Genomic DNA, 24,511 nt, shown 5'->3' with positions numbered 1-24,511 from the left:
GAATAAGTTTGTGAAGCACTGTCTCCCGCGGGAGGGACCCCACGGTGGAGCAGGGGACAAGTGAGAAGTCCTCCTCCCCCTGAGGAGGAAGGATTGGCAGAGACAACGTGTGATGAACTGACCCCAACCCCCACCCCTGTTCCCCTGTGCAGCCGGGGGGAGGAGGTAGAGAGAACCAGGAGTGGAGTTGAGCTGGGAAGGAAGGAGGCGTGGGGGGAAGGTGTTCTAAGATTTGAGTTTACTTCTTGTTATCCTGTTTTGATTTGAATGGTAACAAATTAAATTGATTTTGGTTTTTCCCCCAAGTCGAGTCTGGTTTTTGCCCGTGAACATAATCGGTGAGTGATCCCTCCCTGTCCTTGCCTCCACCCATAAGCTTTTTGTTAATATCATCTCCTCATCATCCCACTGGGGTTGTGGGAGGAGTGGTGAGCGAGCAGCCTCATGGTGCTTTGTTGCCGGCTGGGCTTAAACCACAACACACTCCCTTTTTGAAGTCTAAGTGAGAAACCTTGCTTAACATTATGTCTTAAACTCCAGGAGAAACATCAGTTCTTGTAATAAGCAAGAAAGAAAGAGTGCTGCACTCCTCAGCTATGACAGGAAAGGGATTGTTTTCTTTCTAAACCCATGCATTAAACCGAACACCAAAAAGAATCTTCAGAATTTCATGGTTTCTGCCTAACTTGTGCATTGTGATGAGAATTAACATCAGGTTTGAATGGCCTGCTTCATGCCTGCCAATATTAAACAGTCCAAACTTACACAATGCTAGTCCAAGGGAAAAAAGAGGTAGTAGTTCAGTCCTTTTAATTCAGTCATTTCAGAGCTACTGGAAGTATCTCATCGCTTAAATGAATGATACTGATTAGTACACTCATTGCCTCCCCTCCCCAGCACCAGTCTGACTAGGAAAACATCTGTGTATGCCACCTGTACTACTAAACTTACTTTAGAGTGATGCTGTTGAGCTTCACTAACTTGCATAATGTCCTGGTTTCAGCTGGGATAGAGTTAATTGTCTTCCTAGTAGCTGGTACAGTGCTATGTTTTGAGTTCAGTACAAGAAGAATGTTGATAACACTGATGTTTTCAGTCCTTGGTCAGTAATGTTTAGTCTAAAGTCAAGGATTTTTCAGCTTCTCATGCCAGCCAGCGAGAAGGCTGGAGGGGCACAAGAAGTTGGCACAGGGCACAGCCAGGACAACTGACCCAAACTGGCCAACGGTGTATTCCATACCATGTGATGTCACATCTAGTATATAAACTGGGAGGAGTGGAGGCGGGGGATTGGCACTCGGGGACTAACTGGGCGTTGATCGGGCGGGTGGTGAGCAATTGCACTGTGCATCATTTGTACATTCCAGTCCTTTTATTATTACTGTTGTCATTTTATTAGTGTTATCATTGTAATTATTAGTTTCTTCTTTTTATATTCTATTAAACTGTTCTTATCTCAACCCATGAGTTTTACTTCTTTTCCCGATTTTCTCCCACATCCCACTGGGCGGGGGGGCGGGGAGTGAGTGAGCAGCTGCATGGCACTTAGTTGCTGGCTGGGGTTAAACCAGGACACATAATCAGAGGAGTTCTGGGGTAAGTATTAGATTTGCAGGCTAGAGTTTGCAAAGTAGCAAATGCATGGAAACAAAGTCTGAACTGGAGCAAGTTTAGACTGTTAATCAACCAGTCCCTTTAAAAAGCCTGTGAGTTCAGTAGAGTATATATATTCTGGTGAGATACAACCATGGATGGCCAGTCTACTTGAAAAGATGCAAGGAAAAGAATCAAGAGGTGTTCCAGGAGCCTAAACTTCCAAAAGAAAGTAATGCAAACCAATCCTGCAGATGTCCATCATCTGCTAGTCAACAATACTCTGTTAGCGACATACTATTTAGATTTTAGATGTTCCTTCTAATTCAAGAGTCTTTCAAACTGCAGTGAAGAAGTTACTTAACAGGTAAACAGAGTATTTTGCTATTACAATGAAAAAGTTAGAGGTGAGTTCAAGAAATGATATAGCTACTTGGGCTGGTCAAGTATGAGATGGCTACAATTTAACTGTATTATAGCACTTAGCAATTTTTTTTTCTTCCTATCCATGCAACTCTGACCATGAAGAAGAAACATGTTGCATCTTGCCTGGGGGTTGCAGCTGTGCAAGCTGCATATAATGCATATTAGAATTGCCATTCTTCCCTCTTTTCCTCCACTCTTCTTTTTATAAATTAAAAAAAAAATTGAAATTCCCCAGGTTTCCCAGAGGTTTGCATTCATTTTAACTTCTGTTGTGGCAAGAATTTATTACATACTGGGAAGAGCTAATATTTTTCACCTCTGTGATATGGCACACCATTGTTAACTTTTAAGCAACTCCTGAGCATACAGTACACATATCTAAGAGGCTCTGGATGACATCCTAGCCAGGAAGCAGCCTAAAGTCACTAGACAAGAAAAAAAGTAAAATGCCTCCTAAACTTCTCTTCTCCCCTTCCTCCTGCTTCCTCTGCCTGCCAAGAAATCCATGCTCTTGTTCAACTGCACACAGCATAGGTCTGCTGGTGTTTTCTGACTTGTGGTCTCCCCTGTTCCACCTGCTGCCTCATCAGCCTCACTTGGTAAACCTGCCAGCCCCTTCTCCTCACCATAATGCCCAGCTGAGGGATGCTGTCCTCAATTCCACATACCCAGTGAAAACTTTTCTTTTCTAAGCATCAGAAAACATGGTAAGAGTCTGCAAGATAAGCTCCCTCAGCTTTTCCTTCAGCTATCAGGAAAACACACTGCATGCTTAATAATCAGCAGGAAATGGGGTGAAAATGATACAACTGTAAACTCACAATGAAATCTGGGCCCATGTTTATTTCATGTAAGTTAGGTAGACCTTCCAGTCACACTCCTGACTGAATGACACCTCTCAGATGTTTTAGGAGAACAGGAAAGAAACCTGAAGGAAAGACTTTGTATTTTAAAAACTTAATGTCTGATATATTTTTAACAATGGCAGAACTTAAAAAAGGAACAAAGAAAGTTACTTTAACACAGCAACAGGCCTGAATACTGAGGCAGGCCTCTAAGCTTCATAAACAGAGCTCATCTATAAATCAGTACTGAAGAAGGAACTTTTTACCTGAGGTTTCTGCTGTGTCTCTCTCTACAAGTCTGCATAAATACTTCAATACTTCAAACAAAGAACATATGATTCAAATGTAATGATTTAAATTTACAAATACAAACTGGACTGCTTACTCCAGGAACTGTCCACAAAATGGCCCTCACAGTAGTGGTTGGAATATAACCCCATCTACACACTCTTTTCCTGTGCTTGCAAACAAGCTTATAATAATGGCCCCATCACCTCATAGAGGAAACCACTGTGGCCTAGCTGTTGCTCTCCTCCTTCTGCATTAACTTTAGCAGCTCCATCTTTTCTAGTGAAGAGTGGGAACAGCTACGCTTCAGATGGACTTGTAATCCACAGGCTTGACCACACTGTTTCACCCCCTTTGTAACAGTCTCACACAGGGAGAGGCCACTGCTTTGGCAGCCATCCAGCTTCACACTGCATGGTCCAAATTCTGAAAGGATTTGCATATTTTTAAGGTAAGCACATGTCTGTGTGGAAATCTGAGTCACTTCCACACTAAAGTGTCTCAGGGATCCAACCCATCAGCAACATGCTTGCCCATGTACCCTAGATTTGCAGCTAAAAGTCAGATATCAAGTACAACATCAGAAAATTTTTCCTCAACCAACAATGCAGCATTACTGGATAAGCAAAGGCTTTCAATGAGCATATAAAGTTTTATTGCCAAATTATTAAAATGATTTCTTCTTCCACAAGATTTATATGCCTAAACTATACTAACCAGCATGCCTAGGGTAAATAACTGACATTCAGTCAGGCTTCAAATAAAATGAACATCTCTGCCGACATTTAAAGAATTTTTGACATCAAAGGTGTTAGGGAATTCATGTCTACTTTTATAAATTCTGTCTCTATGCACTGTAAAACTCCCTACAAAAATGAAATTATTGTACATGAGAAACAGACCTTTGGAACATTCTTCAACATTCAACTTTGTTATTTAAAAAAATATTGAAACACATCAAAAGTAAGTCCTTACTGTTACCTTTTTTCATCTCAAACATTACTCAGATTCTATTTTGGATTTCATGCAAGTGCAAAACTAGTATTTTAAAATTTGTTATTTTCATATCTTTACAGTGCACATACAAAAGCAAGGAACGTTTCCCCTAAGCTTATTGACAGCTGTATGCTTTGCTCTGGGGATCAGTTTTTTACTGCTTAATTCAAGTAGCAGTTCAGCAAGAAGTCACCCAGGGAAAAATTTTACAGCAGCAATAATATCTTCAGGAAATTAGGTTAATGCAGAAGTACTATTACATGCATAAACACATTATCACTATTTTACCAGAACTCTTAGTACTCAAAATGTCAGGAGATGGAGTGTAACTGATGAGACTACACAGCAAAGCATCAACAAAATCTGTTAGCAGGTTGTTATGTCTGGTTTGTAATAATATGACACAGACAAAAACCAACTATGTAAAGCAGTAAGGGAAAAGCACTATTTATGTCAAATAAGCTATTTAACTATAGGGCCAAAAGTAGGAAGTCACTTTCTATTCTGAGGACAACTTCTATGACCTGAGACTAAGAAGTGATTTTCCGAAAGCGATACCATAGAGGAAGTTCTAATCTGTTATTATAAGGCTATTCTAAAAAAAAAATAAAAAAAAAATGCTGCTAGAATTATGCATCTGTTACCAGGTTTCTACTATCCCCCCACAAATGGCATTTTAGTTTTCAATCAAGGCCTACTTCAAAATATAAATCTAAAGCCACTTCTTCAATTTGGATACAATATGACACTGTTTATAATATCATTCCCATTTGCTTTGCCACTCCAGTGTAAAACTTCTATCATAAGTATTTAGTATACACTGTTTATAAATAGAAGCTGTTCAAAGATAAGTTTGATTACAGGATACAGTTAGACCATTCCTTCTCTGTTATCTTTGTATCATCCTGTCTCTGATGAACTGAGTTCATAAAAATCACAGTTTCTTGCTATCTCATGCAAGTGTCAAACATGCAAGTAAATAAAGACTAGGAGACCATTTAAGAATTTTGCAACCGCAAGCCCTGCATCAGATGACTGCTCAAGTAGTCTCCAGGGAAATTCACCGTGGTTTACATTCAATAGGGCACAAGCTAATTTCAAAGAATCATAAAATGGTTTGGATTTGAAAGGACCTTTAAATATCATCTAGTCTACTCTCCCTGACATGGGCTGCAACAGCTTTCATTAGATCAGGTTGCTCAAAGCACCATCCAACCTGACCTTGAACACTTCCAATGACAGGACACTGTTAAAAGAATTTATGAACGTGGGTTTCTCTAGGTTTGCTTTATTCACAAATCAGAGTTGGGCCACCACTGCAGTGAATGGCAACCCTCCAAAAGTTTTCAAATCTTTTATATACTTCTGCCATCCATTGTCCCAATCCAAAGTCTCTGTAATTTTCCAGTCGATTCTCTCTTCTCACATCAATATCATCCATCATATTATCTCATCCATTCTCCATTCTCAAGTCTTAGTTCTTCTGGGATTGGTGGTCAGGGGCAGAAAGTCCGGTCACCATCATCACTTATCTTCTTACACTTCAAAGGTATCTATGGGTCTCCAAGAAAACTACTCAGGTTATGCTATTAATTTATCTTATTCTAAAGTTAATCACTTACTCTCATGTCTTAGGTCTAAAATGTATGATCCTTTCTCTGTTGATTCAGCTTGACTGGATTCTAAGCCAGCCATGAAGTGAGAGTCTTATAAACAATTAAGCAACTCATAGATATTGTTTTATATGCACCTGCATTCTATTAATCTTCTCTAAACCAATTTCTAATCATTAGTTACATATCTAATATAAATAGTCTTATGCAACAAAGCAAATAGTCTTAAAACAATGAGGCTTAAGGCCTAGTTCCTTTTACAGACACCCACAATTCCCGACAATACCCAAAAAAGGGCAACCTGTTCCAGTGTTTCTCCATCCTCATCGTAAAAACTTTCTTCCTTATATCCTCCTTGTATTCCTAAATCTACCCTCTTTCAGTTTAAAACCATTGCCCCTTGTCCTATCACTACAGGCCTTAGTAAAAAGTCTCTCCCCATCTTTCCTACAAGCCCCCTTTTAAGTATTGAAAGGCTGCAATAAGATCACTCCAGAGCCTTCTCTTCTCTAGGCTTAACAACACCAACACACTCAGCCTTTCTTCACAGGAGAGGTCTTTCAGCCCTCTGATCATTTTTGTGGCCCTCCTCTGGACCCACTAACAGGTTCATGTGTCTCTTGTACTGGGACCCCAGAGCTGGATGCAGTACTACAGGTCAGGTCTCATGAGAGCAGAGTAGAAGGGGAGAATCACCTCCCTTGACCTGCTGGCCAGACTTCTTTTTATATAGCCCAGGATAGCATTGGCTTTCTGGGATGCAAGCACACACTGCTGGCTCATCCAATTTTTCATCCACCACTATCCCCCAAGTCCTTCTCTGCAGGGCTGCTTTCAATCCATTCAACCCCCAATCTGATATTGGGGATTGCTCCAACCCAGGTGCAGGACCTTCTGCTTGTTCCTGTTGAACTTTAAGGCATTCACATTGGTCCACTCAAGCCTGTCAAGGTCTGTCTCACTGGCATCCCTTCCCTCAAGCCTATCAACTGCACCGCTCAACTTGGTGTCATCCACAAACTTGCTGAGGTTCCACTCAATCCTACTATGTCATTGATGAAGATATTAAATAGTATTGGTCCCAGTATGGACCCTTGAGGGACACCACTTTGTTACTGGTTTCCACATGGGTTTTGAGCCAGAGGCCACCCATCAAAACTCTCCAATTTAGAGGCAAGAATGTTGTGTGGGACCATGCCAAAGGCTTTACAGAAGTCCAGGTAGATGACATCTGTACCTCTTCCCTTGTCCACTGATGCAGTCACTCCATTGTAGAAGGCCACTAGATGAGTAAGGCATGTGAAGCTTGGTGAAGCCATGTTGGCTGTCTCTAATCACCTCACTGTCTTCCGTATGATTAGTCATAGCTTCCAGGAGGATCTGTTCCGTGATCTTACCAGGCAGGGAGGTGAGGCTGACTGGTCAGTAATTCCCAGGGTCCTCCTTTTTTTACCCTTTTTAAAGGGTATTTGCAAAAGAAAGCAAAGAAATAAAAGTGCCTGTGGGATTACTGTTAAAAGATACATGAATCTAAACCACCTCAACTACTCCCTGGACATAGGAAATACCACTTAACACATATGCCAACCTTTGCGTGGGGATAGGAACAATTTTCCAAAAACCTCCTTACTCCCACAGTCAGCTCATGTTTCTTAAGGGGCAATCTATCTATACATATGTTCTGCAGATCATTTCCATGCTGCTAGGGACAAGGTCTACAGATTCAGAAGAGGTTACTCTCACTGGACTTGGCAGTCAGGTGCTTGAACCAAATGTACAACATAAGAATCAGTTCCTCCTGTCTGAGCAGTATTGTCCTTAGATCTTCTCTCATAACAAAGTCATTCTGAGATTATTTTCTGAAGAATTGGTATCAAACTAAATTGCAGCTTCTACCTCTGCTGCTACAGCACAAAAACATGCTTCCTCTTAGCTGCTGTATTACAGGAGTCTTAGAAGACTTACCTACACAGAAAGTGATACTTCAGAGACAAGGGTTGATGCTTTGAGACTCAGAGATTAAAGACAAGCAGTGTTTTATTTTCCATTCTCTTCTCCTCTGCTACACATTAAGATTCACAGCTCCTACACTACAATTATCTCTGATAGGTATCAAAAGGAATTAATAATTCATTAAGAAATGGAAAAGAACCTCATTTTCTGGATTACAAATCTGTAAAAGATGACACTATTGCCAACACACTCTGAACAGCATCTCCAGTTTATGGTGTCTAGCCCCTGTGGCAGCTTTGCTTGGCGGTTAGTTACACAATCCCCCTGCTGCTCCCTGGTGGCTATTTCATCAGGTGTCCTCCTGCACAAGACCAGTAGAGAATGCTCTCACCCTGTGTATGCACATTTGATGCCGATCGATAGTGAAGCATAACATTCATCTATACAGCGATATAGTGGGATGAGAGCCACCACAGAAAATACTATCCAGGAGTCAAAACACAGCAGTGCGTTTTCAGATAAAGCCTCTCCTTCAGGAAGTTCAGTATCCACCAGAAAGAAGGAAACTTTCTTCCTGTTCTTGTCAATTTACAAAAGGAAGCTAACAGCAGTACCATAAGCCCAAAAGATATCCAAACATAGTTACTTAAAAGCATACGCAAAGAAAACAAGTATTTCAATAACTCAAGGCTGACTTTTACTGAAAGTAAATCAATCCTCGAACACAAAAATAAAACTGGCAAGCCACAAAGCATTAAAAAAAAAATTAATCTTGTCATAGAATTCAGTTTTTATTATCAGCTGTGTGGGAGCTGAAGCAACCAACACAACTGGATTAAAAGCCAGGTATGAGCAAATAAGGGCACACAGATACCCTTCATACTGCTCTATTCCCATCCTTGCAGGACTTTATATTAATCGTTTTGAAGATTCAGCTGTCTTGAGTTTCTGAGTCTCCTGGAAGTTATTTTTCAAAAGCTATCTGAAGTTTCAAGCCATTTGTTTTTCTCTATTTGTAACTAGACTATTAAACTGATTTTCTTGAAATTCATCTTCTCTTGAGAATCTCATTAAGACTCTGAAAAATCAAAGACTGCTTATACAAACTGTCTGACAACTTCTTTTTGGATGCAATGAATAAAGTGCTTTATTTGGCTTAAATTTATTGTCACCATTACAACATAAACTTGTTGTCATCATTGCAACAAAAAACAAACACAGAAGCACAACTTTAAACGTTAAACTCTAAACCTTAGCTTGTTGCCTCCCTCCTGTTTCTTTCTGGCATCACCCACCAAACCCAGCATTAATTTATACAAAGAATTTTTTATTAAGGGAATAAAAAAAAAGAAAAAGAAAAAAAAAAGCCTTAAAGCTTCCACACAGTCTAGCCTGGAGAAGAGAAAGCTTCAGTGGTAAAAATGTCGGAGTGCTGTCTGACTCATGCAGCCTTTAACACAGATAGGAAACAGCAATCCGGAGCATGCATTTATGACCAACTTTTTCCAGTTTCCTACTTTTATCATGAAACAATGTCAGCAAAATCCTGGAACCAAAATTTTAAATATACCTTTTTCTTTTTTTTTTTTTAATTTTCACTGCATGTTCAATCTAGCCATAAAGCAAAAGGTAACCATGAGGCACTGCCTACTTACGAACTGACCTTGCAAATACCTGTTTGAAACAGGATCAATTCCAAAAGCATGATTAATGACATATGATCAAGCCATCTCTAGGAAATTATTTAAAGGGAAAGCCCAATCTCTCTCTAAAGACAGCTTAGCTACTAAAATGGGAAAACCTAATACAATTAAAATTGGTCTTGGAGAGAAGCCAGAGAAGCCAAAGTAGTACTTTGTTACTGCATATGAGCTTGTGACAGCCTGACGGAAGCACAGTTTATGTCTCAAACATTTCTTACAGAATTTTGGTAAAGACAACGGTTTCTATGGGAACACTGAGGCTGCACAAATGACAGGAGGATGCAGCTGGGAGAGAGGGACCCATGGAAGTGAGACCGCACTTTTCGAAAGCCAAACTTCCCCATCTTGAGCAGCCGTGTGAAGAGCTGATAAAGAAATCATCTTCATGATGCATGTGCCAGGAAGAAAGGTCAAATAATGGTCATGTCTGCAGGGAGGGAGAAGTTACTCCCCGAGCCCACTGACCTGTTTCCCAAAGGTCCTGAAAGCACAAACTGCACATGCACCAAAGTCAAGAAGATTCTAGATGCATAGACTGTGCACGACACCTAATAAGTCTAATGAGTTTGAGTGCCCGCCTGAAGGAGGGGCAAGGAGATTATAACAGGGCCCCAGGGAGGCACACCCTTCTGGAACTGGACCCCTCAACTGGCTGGACCAACGCTGGACCCAGGACTGGTGAAATATTTGTCTTCTCTCTCCCTCTCTCTCCCCCTGCCACTGACCAAGTCTGGGACTTGGAGAGGATCCAGCTGTCCCTAGGCTCCTCTCTGAGAAGAAGTCTAGAAAGCAAGGGGGTCCACTCTGAACCTTGTGACTCAAGGGGAGGGCTCTCCTTATTCTCTTCCCTGAAGTGATCCCCAAATAAACAAGGCTTGTAGTATATGTTTGGTGGCATACGGTTAGCCCATGTTACACAGTTTACCGACGTAGCTTCATGCCAATTCTTCTTGCGAGTGAATAAAAGTTGCATTTTGTGAGTTAAAGGATCCCTGGTGCTGTTTCACCTTAATCCTGACCTGGGAATCGGCGAACCTGAGTTGTCGTCCTGAGAAATTGGGATGTGACAGAGCTTTCCACAACTCCCATCTCCCTGTAGCTGATTAAGTGCTTACTATTGCAACTTACATTAATAACCAGTAGGAGTGACTTGCCCAAACAAAATGAAGAAGTTAATATATATTTGACGGTCCGAGAAATAACTTTCTCTCTTTCTGTCCTTCTTGGTCTCGCTCCAATTAGTAAGCATTTGTCCCAGTCTTTTTTCCAAGAAGGAACCATGTTAACATTCAGCATTTTATTTATGTCCCTTTCTTCTTATATGTGCAGAGTAAGTCCATTACCAGCCAGAGGCACCACACCAACTTTTTTTAAAATTAAAGGAAATATTTAGTAATATAGAGATTATAAAGTAATAATAGAAAATACATAGTAATAATAGAGATTTCAATTCCACAATATCACAGTTTTCCTCCCTTTCTAGATACATCATGTCTCAATCTGATAGGGTTTTCACAAAGAAGGAAACTTTCCAAGGAACCTCAACTTGCTTTATTGCAAGCAGCAGTATCATTGTAATCAATGAGGCAAAGATTCTGAGAAAATAAGGGCAAATTTGACATCTACACATCTGAATGTTTCTCCGGAAAACCAGGTTCTGCTTTTTTGGAGTATCATCCAGCAAGCAAATTATACCCAGCTTTACAGCACAGGAATTCTATGCTAATTTGCTGTGCCTCCCATGGGGACATGCTGCAATTTGTTCCGACTCTTTTTTTCTTCTCTGTCTTTTAAAACTAAGATGCACTACCACATACTTCGTCCCATCTTGGTATTCCTTTCCCAACTGTTCCCTCTAATTACCTTTGCTTAGGCATCTCCACAGCTCCCAGCCCCTGTCACCATCTACATGCCACTTGCTCTTGTCCACACTATGCTCATTTTCAAAACTTTCCACACTGTCTGTTCTGAGAAGAAAGGACATCATCAGGTATACAAAGTTCCTAATTTTAGCTCTGGCGCAAATACAGGACACAGTTATTACAATTGTAACCTGTAGTTAAAACTACAAGTAAATCAGTCAGCAACCAGATATGCAGAAAACACCACGTTTGTTGCTTTCAATTTCCAGCATTTCTGAATCCTGATTTCTTTTTTGATTACTTTGATTTTTAAAGGCTCTTCTTTACTCTAATTGAAATGGATTTCCATGGGAATGGTAAGTCAGAACACTGGCACAAGAGTCCAGGCCTCTGCCAAGTTTCAAATCCCGAGAGCATGTTATATAACTAGAAAATTTCTCATGAAGAAATATTCCAAGAGACTTTCCTAACCAGCCCACATGCATTTCTGTCTGTCCTGGACCTCAGAGATAGCAGAGTATTTCTTCTGAAGTCTTCCCAAATGTTGCACTGGAAAAATTCCATCTAACATGTCACAATTTGGAAAAAAGCTATGAAAAAATGAATGCTCTCTTCTGTTTTTCAGGGAAGTGTTGTACTCTTACCAGCTCAGCTACCAGGGAATTAGACACATACTTCATCTACACAAAGAACTCCCTTTTCAAGTAACACCACTCCCTCATTTCTAGGGCCTTCAACTTCTAATTAAATTTCAAAATTAAAAAATATCAAACAAATCACATTAAATTGTTTCCCTATCATACCTCACTGTATCTTTTTGAAAAGGCAGAGAGTCAACAGTTAATGCAAATGCCACCAAACACCATGTCCTGCTGCTCCAGTCTGTTCATCTCATCATACCATTTCTTCCTTTATTTTGAGGGCAGATAATTCGCTTTACGTTCTCCAGCAATACTAACAGACAGAAAACCCCCTCTGAATACATGCTATAAAAACAACCATATGCCCTAGGATGGAGGTGAAAGGGCTAAGTAGGCTTCTTCTTCAATGTCAGCAAAAACCCCACACTGCGCTACTGAACAGCAGTAAGGCAACTTTCCAGTATGGTTACATCAGTCGCTATTTTTGCATGCTGTTGCCTTTTCTCTTTTAAAAATATAGAAAATCTTTGGCCTATCTTTCCTGCTTCCATAGGCTACCAAGTCTTACCAAGTTTATTAAATGTTAACAGAGGCACTCTTAATACATATCCAACACGCAGATTAGAAACCTGTCAGCCATAGAACGGATTAATTTTGTAAACTGCAGCAAATGGAGAAACTAAACAAAAATTTGATGTTTACCTTTATTTTGACTTTATTAGACTTAGTAACTCTAATAAAGGTACTCTGGAAGCTTGCTACCTAAGAACAAATACTTGAGCTTAGATGGACTGCTTGTCTAAACCCCAATCTTGTTCCAGTGCTGGTAAGTAACAAATCTGTCTGAAGTGAGCACAGACAACAGAACTTAATTTCTCTTTCCTTTGGCACAGCCTATCAGCTCACAACAAGCAGTAGTTCTGGGAACCCTGATCTGCAGGTTGCATGTGGATGGTGTTGATTCGTGAACAGTGATGGATCCCTCATGAATTTGTCCAATCATTGAGTCCCCTGCTTTTCATAACAAATTTGAACTTCATTCAAATCTTCCCTTCTGATAATCCTTGCATCTTCAAAAACTCACCTAAGGTTCTTCACAAAGGTTCTTAAGGTTCTCAGCAGAAAAGAATAGGTTTTTTTGCAAAGAGCAGATCAAAAAAAGTAGCTCTGACTAACATTCTTTTCTCCATTCTTAAACACACTATCAACTTAAGCAGCTAAAGACATGCAGAACTCAATACCTGACCTGTGATAAAGGAACACTGTTACAAAGAAGTCCAAGTTTTCATTTCTCTCTTAGTTACTTGGAATTAACTGCTTTAGGTGATTCTGAAATCACCGCTGTTAATATCTATCAGAAAGTTAATCTACCTTTCTGCCAAGTATCTATTCAAGCAACACAAGCTGGGTTGCACCCATCCATCTATGTTAAAAATTTGGAATCAAATGGCCTAATCAAGATCAAAATCAGTAAGGTGGATAATACCAAGGCTTAAGGTAAGGTCCCTTTTGCTTCTGTAAAATATGCAGCATACAGGCAGATTCTCATTAATTCACAGCATACAGAAAGATTCTTCCATCTGGAGGTCTCCTGAGACTCAAATAGCCACACAGCCCCACTTTTTGGACTTGACATTCACTTCGCAGTATTTCAAAAGATAAGATTACTCAGGAGTTCTCAAGAGAGCATTTCCATTCCAAACCCTTTCATCATAAAGAAAAATGCAGAACAATTAAATTCCATAGTAATACACTGCCCAAGAAAAATCAAGATGGACCAAAATAAAGATTGTATGCACAACCTTGATTGCAATGCCTGATCCAAGGAAGAGTCTTTGAACATCACAAACTAGCAGGTAAAAAGACATAAGTTTTAAATTAAGACACTGAATTTAAACACAATCCAAGTGATTTAAAAATGTACTTAAAATCAAAGCCTAAGTTGTCTAGAATAAAAAAAAAAAAAAAAGAAACAATAATCGAATATTTCAAATGGTATATGTTAGTCTTGAAGTTTTAGTATCAGTCAAGCCTCTGGAAGTTCTTGACTAACCAAATCAAGTCAGAATTGTTTAGGGTGTTCTTTGAAAAGCTGAAGCCTTTTCTTCCTCTTTCAGTTGAAAAGAGAGTGATTTCTCTCAGTTTAATAGCTTACTTGTTCAAAGTTAGAAAATCTATTATAAATTGTAGGAGAAAACAGTCTAATTTTTATTGACTTGAAAAAGAAAGCAAAGTGCAAGTGAATACTAAATCACTTGTTCTATAAATACCATATATTGAGAAAAGACAAATTTTCAACTCCCCCCAAGATTTTGTTTTCATTTTCCTAAGCTGTTTTATTCCCAGCACACTGACATATATAAACATACGTCTGCCTTTTAAGAATGTTTTAACAAGCTTGTTGTCTAAATTTAGTTTCATTATGTTCCTGTTCAACAGGAGCCCAGCATCAATTAAGAAGTAAAAAGTAATCTTATCAAGGAAAAAACCGCAAAACATACATGCAATTTTCCAAAGGACTAAAACACAGAACACAAGAAGCCAATAAAATGCTAGCTACATAAATTGCTTAAGTGTGCCTGTAAGTTACCTCCTTTCCTCACAAAATTTAGCAAATATACAAAAGCTACGTTCAGTCAGAAGTATCATAGTTATTAACTAGTAAGACTCAAGTTTTCTTTAGATGAATGTTCCAAAGTTAAACTGAAAAACATAATTGAAGTAGGTATCCTACTTGGCAATTTGAATTAATTAAAACCAATCTAACCTAGTAGTTATGTGAATATATTTTTGTGTGGTGGTCTAAGGGTTTTGTTTGAGGCTTTTTTCCCTCCCATTTAAAGGTGGACAGAAAGTGTGCACACATTGGTGGTATTTGTTGTCAGATATACACAAGAAATCTTCTAGTTTCATTCTCCTATTTTTTACGCTTCCACTGCTTGTCAGTGCTAACGTGTTTCTCTATTAGTTTATGTGTTTTTATATGCTGTTCTCTGTTCTGTAAGATACACTGGTAATTTAGTAATGGCAGCAGAAATCATAATTTCAACCAACCGAACAACAGTCCTCAAGTACACCACGGGAAAAAGCCATTCATTACAGAGTAAGCTCACTTCTCCATTTCCTTTGCTCCCTGACGCGTCCTCACGGCCACGCACGGCTGTGGTCTTTTACCTTCGGTCAAGCGCACGGCGCAGGACACAGGCCGAGGGCTACCCCCGCGGCCCCCGCGCCGGACCGTCCCGCCCGGCACGGGCGTGGCCGCCCGCAGCCACCGGGGGGCGCCCTCGGCCACGGGGGGAACGCCGGCGGGGCAGGCCTGGGCGGGGCGTTTGTTTGCAGCACCCCGGCGGCTGTTCTTACCCTTCGGCGGGGGAGGCGTGTGTCCCTCTGCACCCAGGCTGTGCCCTCCACCCCAGTCGGACTGAGTTTGACCGAGTTCACCAAAACCTCACTCACAACCTTTCCGAATTCAAAAGCAGCAAGACGCAAGGCACGCTGGCATAAACATACACGAAGTAAAAACAACAACAAAGTAAGGAACTTCGTATTTTGTCTTATGACAGCATTTATTTATAAGGTACGGGGCTGCAAAACCTAACTGGATCGTTTCTCTGAAATGTAAAGCAAATTGCTGATTTGTTACTGGGGTGGGGTGGGTGCTGGAAGCCCAACCGGGTAACAAAAGACCTTTGAACAAAAGACCCCTGAAGAGAAGACCACAACGTAACTACTTTTAAGTGGCTACAGGTTGATTATTAAAAATGGTCCTGTTAAAATATTTAAATCTTTAAATGGGCCAAATGTTTAATCTGATAAGTTTTTGAAGATTTTAATTTGAGAAGTTTTCCAGTTATCAGCCTCCTCTCAGATACACTCATGGGCATATTTAAAAGTCCAGGCACCAGATACTTGTTGAGCCTTTCTTTGCTGCCTCATAGCTCCTCCTACAGCCATCAGCACAAGCAGCCTGGGATGCATACGATGACAAGAGTGATCTTTGATCAAGAATTTGGATAGAAAGTCCTGGACCTTGCTGCTACCTTCCTTCATCAGCCTCCCAACAGACCTGCTTGGTGACTTCTCATGTTACAGCACAAATACCCCTCACCCAGCATCCATGGTCTTCCCAGACACCATTTAACTCCGTCCTTAGCAGTCGCCAACTGACCAAAAGGGACATCACCTGAAAAGCTGGCTTAACATTACCAAGCTTAACTGCCGGCCCGCCCTCCCCCCCCCCCCCAACCTACCATACAAAGAGGTATCATGAGAAGGGTAACTTAAACTATTTATTTTTTAAGCATCAGAAAGTATGTTCAGTATAAGGAATATTTTTATCTCTGTCCTAAAGACTATATCCACTTTAAGTCTATAACCTAGAGAAATTGGTTTCCCAATGCAGAAATGTCCCTTGATGTAATTAAAAGTCTTGTCACTTCATTATTCTTAGAAAAAATAAAGGGACAGAAAATGAAGCAGCTGCAAATCCTTCATTCACAAAATGTGTAGCACAGAGTTTCCCTGTGAACACTTCCCACTGCGGTTCCACTTGGCACGACAAGGAAACTAAAATGCCTAGTAAAACTAGGAGTATTATGGTTTATACTGGATGGGTTTACCAGATGTTAGGCAGAAGGCAAAGTGCCTTCAGCTACCAAACAAGTGAAATAAAATTCTAAATGCACTATACAGTGAGCTAACTTCTTCTTCCTTATTTAAATGTGTGTGCTTAACTATACCTGCCTATTTGACAGTTTGTAAAACTTGGGGAGCTGCCTGAACACAGTGCGCAGTGTGACACAAATTACAGCTTTACTACTTTACCATCAGGCAACATGTATAAACATGAACATATTTTAAAAAAAAAAAAATCACATACGATACTTGTTTCAAAAGCCAACCTAGGTTATGCAGTTTTTACTGGCAGAATATGTTTTTGCCAAGATAAACTGCCTTATAGCGTTGGGGACTTGGTTTTCTAATCATACCAGTAAACTCATACTACCTAAACCCTGTCATACAACACCCCTACAACTCCCTACAAAACAAAGTCTTGTTGATAGTCCTACTCAAGCTATTTCTGCACAGCCTTGACTCTAAAACCCTATTAACAGTACATAAAATTCACCTGCACTTTTCCAAAACTGTAGAAGCTAGCAAGCAAAACCAGAACTAGGTACAGAGCTACCTACAACCATACAGTAAATATGTGCAGAATAGGCTTTTCTCCGAAACACCCTCTTGCAAAGTAATTCACAAATAGAGACTTCCTTTTAATCACCTGCCTGAATCACTGGGATCACTGCACAATGTCTGCAGCAAGAACTGAACAGAATGAAAAATAATCAGAAATGTGCACATGCTCACATGGCAGGAGATGCTGAGGAAAGCTAAGGTATGCTACTAGTCTCACTGAAATCAGTTGAGAGCATGAACAAGCAAACTGAAGTTGCCGAGTCACAGGTCTGTTTTTTCCAGCTATGACAAACTGTGTGCATGTACAGTCTGTTTCTGTGTTTGTGTGTTTATAGGGAAGCATTAAAATGTACTCAAATGGGTATAAAATAAATCCCTGTCCTGGTTTCAGCTGGGATAATTTTCTTCCTAGTAGCTGGTATAGTGCTGTGTTTTAGATTTAGTATGAGAATAATGTTGATAACACACTTATGTTTTAGTTGTTGCTAAGTAGCACTTATCCTAAGTGAAGGATTTTTCAGTTTCCCATGCTCTGCCAGCAAGGAGGTGCACAAGAAGGTGGGAGGGAGCATGGCCGGGACAGCTGACCCGAACTAGCCAAAGGGATATTCCATACTATAGAACATCATGCTTAGTATATCAACTGGGGGGAGTTGGCTGGGAGGGGGGACGGCTGCTCGGGCATCAGTCAGTAGGTGGTGAGCAACTGCATTCTGCAACACTTGTTTTTTCTTGGGTTTTATTTCTCTCTCTTTCTGTTATCTTCCTTTTCATTACTATTTTATTTCAATTATTAGACTGTTGTTATCTCAACCCACGAGTTTTACTTGTTTTTTTCTGATTCTCCTCCCCATCCCATGGTGGGGAGGGGGAAGGAGTGAGCGAACAGCTGTGTGGTGCTTAGTTGCTGGCTGGGGTTAAACCACAGCCATCCCCAAGATGCTCTCTTGATGTTAAGTTTTACTGTTAGTTAACAGTAAATGTTCAAGTGAAATTTTAACACTGTGTACATATAATGGAAACAAATTAGATCACATTATGAATTAATAACCCAGCAATTATTATACAAACAAAACATAGCTGTAGGAACCACAAAAGCCAGCCAAATCCACAAAACCTCTACTACTTGGCCTCTTTCAAATCAAAATGAAATCATGCTTTTAAATTACAAAAGAAATAAAGAAACCAAACACCGGTATTTCCTTGGGCTCTGGCCAGGAATGCCAAGTTCTATTGCCTGCAGTATATTTTCACCACAAAGTAATAAACTCTGCCATGGATAAGGTTATAATGGCAGCAGCAATTTTTAACTACAGTAATAGTAATGGGAACAGCTTCTAATAGGTTTCATTAAACTATTAATTCTATTTTAACATCTGAGTTTAGTAACGAAACATTTTTCTTCTCCTTTTTTTGAACAGCCTTAAAAAACCAAACAAACAAACAAACCACCAAACCCAACAAACAAACCCAAAAAACCAAACCAACACAGCAAGATTTTGGCAAGGGAGGTATCAGTGGATGCAAAGTGCAGAATGTAGCCAGCATGAACAGATGCAGAATATTATCCTTTCCACTTACTTCTTTGCACAGCAACATCAGTGAAGACAATACATCAATTTTTTTCAGTTAAATTACTTTTAGCTCACATTATCTCCAATTGAAAAGGGAGATTTTGTCCTACATTAAGTGAAGAATTGAGGGACAGCAGTAGCAAGTAAAGGACTTGGAGTGACAAGAAAAAGAGGCACTTCAGGAAAAACATTACAGGCTGAAGGGATACCTGTCTGAAGCGTACATGCACAAACACATGCAGCCTGACAGCAGACAGAAAGAACAAGAGCTCTGTATCCAGTCACAACACAACGTGTTTGGAGTAACTGAGACATGTCAGGAATGACCAAGTTGTGATGCACAGACAGATGCTCTTCAGGAAATGCAGACAAGGAAGATGAAGGGGTGCCTTCATGCAAAAGAGCAATTTGGATATATGGAGCTCTTTCAGGGGACAAGAGCTGGGGAGAGCTTGTGGGTCCACAACAGAAAAGAGGCCAGTAAGCGTGTCAACGTGGCAGAAATGGCTTTCTTACAGACCTCCCTGTAGCACCCTAAACAACTTGAGGATTGCTCTTGATCACAGACCTGGTTCTTATGAATGACTTTAATCTCCTTGAGATCTGCTGGTAAGGCAAAAGAGTAGGTGGGGACACACACCGTCAAGGAGATTTCTAGAAAAGAGTATCTCCCCAGTACAGGTACTGGATAGGCTAACCTGGGATGGTGCACAGCTAAGCACATCTGCTATTCACTGGCAGGGAAGTACTGATTAAGGACATAAAAATCACTGGCTGTCTCAGTAGTAGTGATCGTGACATAGGGGAGTTCAAGATCCTGAGGGCAGAGAGGAAGAGTAGTACAATCAGACCATGGACTTTAGGAAAGCAGACTTGGGGAGTGGTAGGTGTGATCCCATTGGAAGCTGCAATGAAGGGTAAAGGATCACAAGAAAGCTGGCAGGTATTTAAGGACTTTCTCCAAGCACAGGAGCAGTCCAGCCCAATACTCAGGAAATCAAGCAGATGTATCAGGAGACCAGCCCAGCCAAGGAAGGAACTTACGGTGGAACTGCACTGCAAAAAGGCAGCATACAGGAGTGTGAGACTGAAAGAGTTAATGTCTCAAACATTGTGGTGGGGCAAGTTCTGCTTAAAGACAAACCCTGCACAGCAGCAAACCAAGGTGAAAAGCCCAGCAGCTCAGACATCAGCAACAGGAGGGGGAGGGCATGCTGGAGGGTGCGCAGCTCCCTGTTCTGATAAGCTGTTCTGATACAAAGATCAAACAATGGCCACGTCTGCAGGGAAGGAAAAGTTACTCCACAAACGACCCCCAAGGCCAAAGGCTCATAAACTGCTCATTAACCTGACAGTTCAGGTGCCCGCCCGAAGGAGGATCAAGGATGATAAAAGGACACAAACTGAAGCCCACTGGGACTGGACCCCTTGGCTGACTGGACACCTCAGCTGACCAACGCTGGACCCAGGACCGGTGAAATCTTTCTCTTTTCCTTTTTCTCTCTCTGTCTTCCTCTCTCTTTCTTTTTCCTTTTCCACAATCCCTTCACCTCATCTGTTTCAAGATATAAACTGTTGACCAAGTCTGAGACTAAGAGTGGATCCAGCTGCCCCTAGACCATTCTCTGAGGAGGAGTCTGGAAAGCAAGGGGGTCTGCTCTGAACCTCGTGACTCAACGGGAGGGATCTCCTTATTCCCTGAATTGATGTATATAGTTACACAGTTTACAGAAGTAGTCTTATGCCAATTCCTGTTGTGAGAAACCCTGCCACCTACTACCACACCTCCCCAGTTCAGTTTGCTTTTGTCATTAATAAAATCTTTAACTGATCGTTTGGTGTCATTTCACCTTGATTTAGCCCGAGGGAATTTCAAATTAAACATGACTCCCTGGTCTGTCCAGTCTGGGTTGTGACAAGGGGGTGAAAGCAAGGCTAGGCTACAAAAGAGGAATTTAGAAACATTGCCTGGGCATCCAGGAATGGTAGCAGGAAAGGCTAAGCTCAGCTGCAGGTCAGACCTGCAAGCATCATAAGGATAACAAGAAGAGCTTCTACTGCTACATTAAAGGTAAAAGACTGAATAATGAAAATGTGGGACAGTTACTGAATGGAGTAAGTGATTTAGTGACAACAGATACAGATAAGGCAGAGCTACTCAGTGTCTTCTTTGCCTTTGTTTTTCACTAGCAAGGTCTTCCAGTGTCTGTTCTTAGAGACAGGGTTCAAGGAGGGAAAGGATAGCCATCAGTTGACAACAACTTAGTCAGAAATTGCTTAAGAGAACTTGATTCATACAAGTCCATGGGATCAGACCTGCTACATCCAACGGTACTGAGGAGAGAGATGGGCATTGCCATGGCAAGGCTGCTCTCTCTCACATTTGAAGTGTCATGGAGATCAGGGAGGTCCCTGAAGACTAGGAAAAAGCAAATGTTGCACCAATCTTTTTAAAAGGAAAAAAAAAATGGCCAAAAGGACAGTTTGGGGAACTGCAGGATGGTCAGCCTCACTCTGATGCTCAGTGAGATCATGGAACAAGTGAGTTCTCTTTCAGCATTCTCCTGAACATACAAACTGAAAGGTGACAGTGAACAGTCAACATTTGCTCCTGCAGGCCTCTCTCTATTGTTAGTCACCAGGCACAAAGTTAATACGGGACCTCTTGCATATCTGTACCTGTAGTTGAAAGAAATTAAGCACATTGAGGGATCAGAGAGGAGGATGAACAGGAGTCAAAAGCACACATCTGTAATTGGAAACCTCCACTTAGGAGCCAACTATGCAAGTACAAATCCAGATCCTAAAGCTTACATACACTTTGAACACTTTTTTTAAGCAAACCTATAAAACAGCAATGAAATAAGTGAGACAAATATCCAGGAAAGACTATTTAGAGATACAAGTTTTATCACAAGCTTTAAAGCAAGAAGAACAGAAAAATATCCATTGGAACCTCAGACAAATCTCAATTTAGAAAAGAAAATGCTCCTTTAATTGTAAAATATGGAACATGAAACAATAATGTGCTATCTGAGAGCCCACTGTAATTTGCAAAAAAAATTCTTTGCAGCTTGTCTGCCCTCTCACTATTACCCCAAGCCACTGAAATCCACCAACTACAAACATCCAAACTGCAACACATCTTTTAAACAGAAAGCAAGCACTGTCCTTTTTAAACAGTGGAGTATTTGCAGATGTTCCTGAAAATTACTGTTGAAACTCCCTCTGGCAGCTGTAGGTAGCTCTGAAGAACTATTTATCATACTGGCTTAAAATTACTGACTGAAAACCCAGGCTCAGATCACTGAGAATCTGTGGTGCAACATCCCATCTAAAGGCTCTCCCCTCCGCCCACACCTAGGTCTGTTGTATCAAAGCACATTTCTAGAAGCACAGCAAAGTTTTCTGGAACTATGAAGGATTCTTTTACTGCAGTTTCAGAAGACTGATTCGTGGGGTGCTATATGCACTGATTTGAGTTGTTTATGAAAGCTTAACTTAGCCCCTGAATACTGCTGTATTCAAGGCTTCACAAGAGTTCACAGCTGCAGCCAATGATGGCTGCCATCTTGGCATACACTGGAGACTGCTCTGTGGACTGTTAGAGCCAAGGTTATGACAAGCGTCTCAGAGGCACGCTTCAACAGATTTATATTCTCAGTGTGTTGGCCACAGACAGGGCCACAAACCATGCCAGTGTATGTTTCACAATGGACACTAAGAGAAGCCAAGTTAGGAGCCACAAAACATAAGGCAGCTTGCATCCAACCCAGGTTTTTCTCTCACGGGAATATGACAATACTGCATGAACCTAGCATATGCCTTTAAGCCACAAGGGGATCGAGGGGCCTAAAGAACTGATGCTACAACCAACATCTGCTGGCAAAAACATCCTGCCTAGGTGAAAGCTGAAACTCTGGAGATCAGGTCTATATGATACCTTTTCACCAGCATGGCTACGTAGATCAGTTTGAAGTAGAGATGATCCTTACCTGAGGTAATTGGGCCAAATCCAACAGATAGAATGTATGCAGCAATACTAGCAAAACTGTTTTACCAGTATCTGACTTTTTTTTGCATAGACAAGCTTTGCAGCATTTGTCCAAGAAGCATTTTGCCATCTCAGCATACTAGTCACTTTTGCCATGCACTCTAAGGGAGTTAGACATGGTGCCAGGTAACTCAGTAGATGCACAAACCAGCTGGACAAGGAGTGGCATAAGCAATAGGCCAGGAAGAGCCATGCAGACTACAGGGTATCAGATTGGACACTAAAGACTGGATCCCACCATCCACTACCCAAATGACTAAGGCTGAGAAAGCATGCACATTATAGTTCACCTGCAAAACAGTGTGCAGAGGATGCCACAGCAACCACCTTGTTAATGGCCCAAATAATCAGCAGGTGAGACTATCCTACTCACAGAAAGGAAGGCATCTGAACATGACAGCAATAAGAGGGGGCACAACATAATGCTAGAGAGTTTCACACATTATGCCCTAGGAGAATGCAACAACTTCAGGAGACCATTTGTAGGGGTTTCTCCGGTCAGATTCTCAGGTAACATGTTCCAAGTAACAAAACTAAGTTTCTGTTATGTAGTACAGCGTCACTACCAAAGCACACCAGCGAATCTGAACTAACTTGGCCGAGTGAATGCATTATTTACTGTACTGTCCTTCCTAATTTTTATGGAGAGGAAAGACTTGCTGCTCTGTGCAAGGACAGCATGAAAGCTAGTCTGAGAAAAGGCAGTATGTGATCTGGCAGAGCTGGAGACCAGAAAAGCAAATCCAAGGTTTGCACTTTAATCATTACAATACCAACTGGAGGGGTGGCGGTGTGGGGAAAAGGAATCCACCCACCAAGCCCTGCCAAACAGTAAAACTGCAGTCAAGTTTGAGAATCATCTCCATATGAGCCAGAATGTTTTGGACTGCCTCCTCTTTGAGGTTTGACTTTGAGAAAGGAAAAACAGAGAACAAATGACAACTGCCATTTCTTCTTAAAAATACGTGTGACCACATGGCTGCTTATCTTTTGTGTTTTTTTCCTCCTACTGTCCAAAGGCTGAAAGTAAATGTGGAAAAAAAAAAAAAAAAGACCAGAAAAAGTGTGGAGGATATGTAGTAAAAAAATAAAATTTGGTATTCTGTCCCTCTCACACAGTCTGCATGGGACAATGAAGCTCACGAAGATGCTTTTTCTAGTAACTGTGACATGTAAAGAGATGTCCTGATGTATTCAAGAAATCTATCAAGAAAACCCTGTTACCCTATGTAAGGCATGAGAATACTTTGTTATGGTAACCCAGGATAGTTTGCCTCCCCTGTCTGATTGGGGCCCCAAACACATCTTATCTTGTTGTTACTGTAACCTGGGACAGTTGGCTTCTTCCCATCCCATTTGAGCATGTAGATCTCAAGCACATTTTATCTCATTGTCACAGTAACTCAGGATCATTTGCTCTGACATCTGCACCTACTTTTGTACAAGCGCCAACAATGGCAGCCAGCTGTGGATCTTGGAATTTGGACAACAGCAGCACCTGCACTACATCAGTGAGGTCGCTAATGACCAAACCAGGACACTGCACATGTATGATACATTAAATTGAAACAAGTTTTATTATCCACCCCTGCAGTGCTTCCCCTTGAGCTTCACTCCTGAGCAGGGCTCTGCTGCGTGGGTCCCCATATAATTGAACTGGCATCCCGGGGCTCCCACCGTCATAACGCTAGGCCTTCATTAAAGCCAAAGCTTTCACTTGCTGAGTGTTGTGTCTAACCCCTGAGGGATCCACACCTGCTTTTC

At 41.0% G+C, this 24,511-nt stretch overlaps 1 protein-coding gene and 1 long non-coding RNA gene across 5 annotated transcripts in view; one reads left to right on the top strand and one right to left on the bottom strand.

Annotated features, from left to right (window-relative positions):
• Positions 1-24,511, bottom strand: part of RNF38 (ring finger protein 38) — a 129,458-nt gene that overhangs the window by 65,405 nt on the left and 39,542 nt on the right. The window lies entirely within an intron of this gene.
• On the top strand, positions 9,643-20,490 carry LOC126036508 (uncharacterized). Of its 2 annotated transcripts, none has more exons than XR_007505171.1 (3): positions 9,643-10,095; positions 10,901-16,184; positions 18,541-20,490. It is a non-coding gene; the product is annotated as an uncharacterized LOC126036508 (long non-coding RNA). The 2 variants fall into 2 exon arrangements; XR_007505172.1 differs by having other exon boundaries at positions 9,646-13,776; positions 14,360-16,184.

Source organism: Accipiter gentilis, chromosome Z (assembly GCF_929443795.1).
Source record: "Accipiter gentilis chromosome Z, bAccGen1.1, whole genome shotgun sequence".
In the NCBI taxonomy this organism is placed as follows: Eukaryota; Metazoa; Chordata; class Aves; order Accipitriformes; family Accipitridae; genus Astur; species Astur gentilis.
This window is presented reverse-complemented; position numbering and strand designations above follow the sequence as displayed.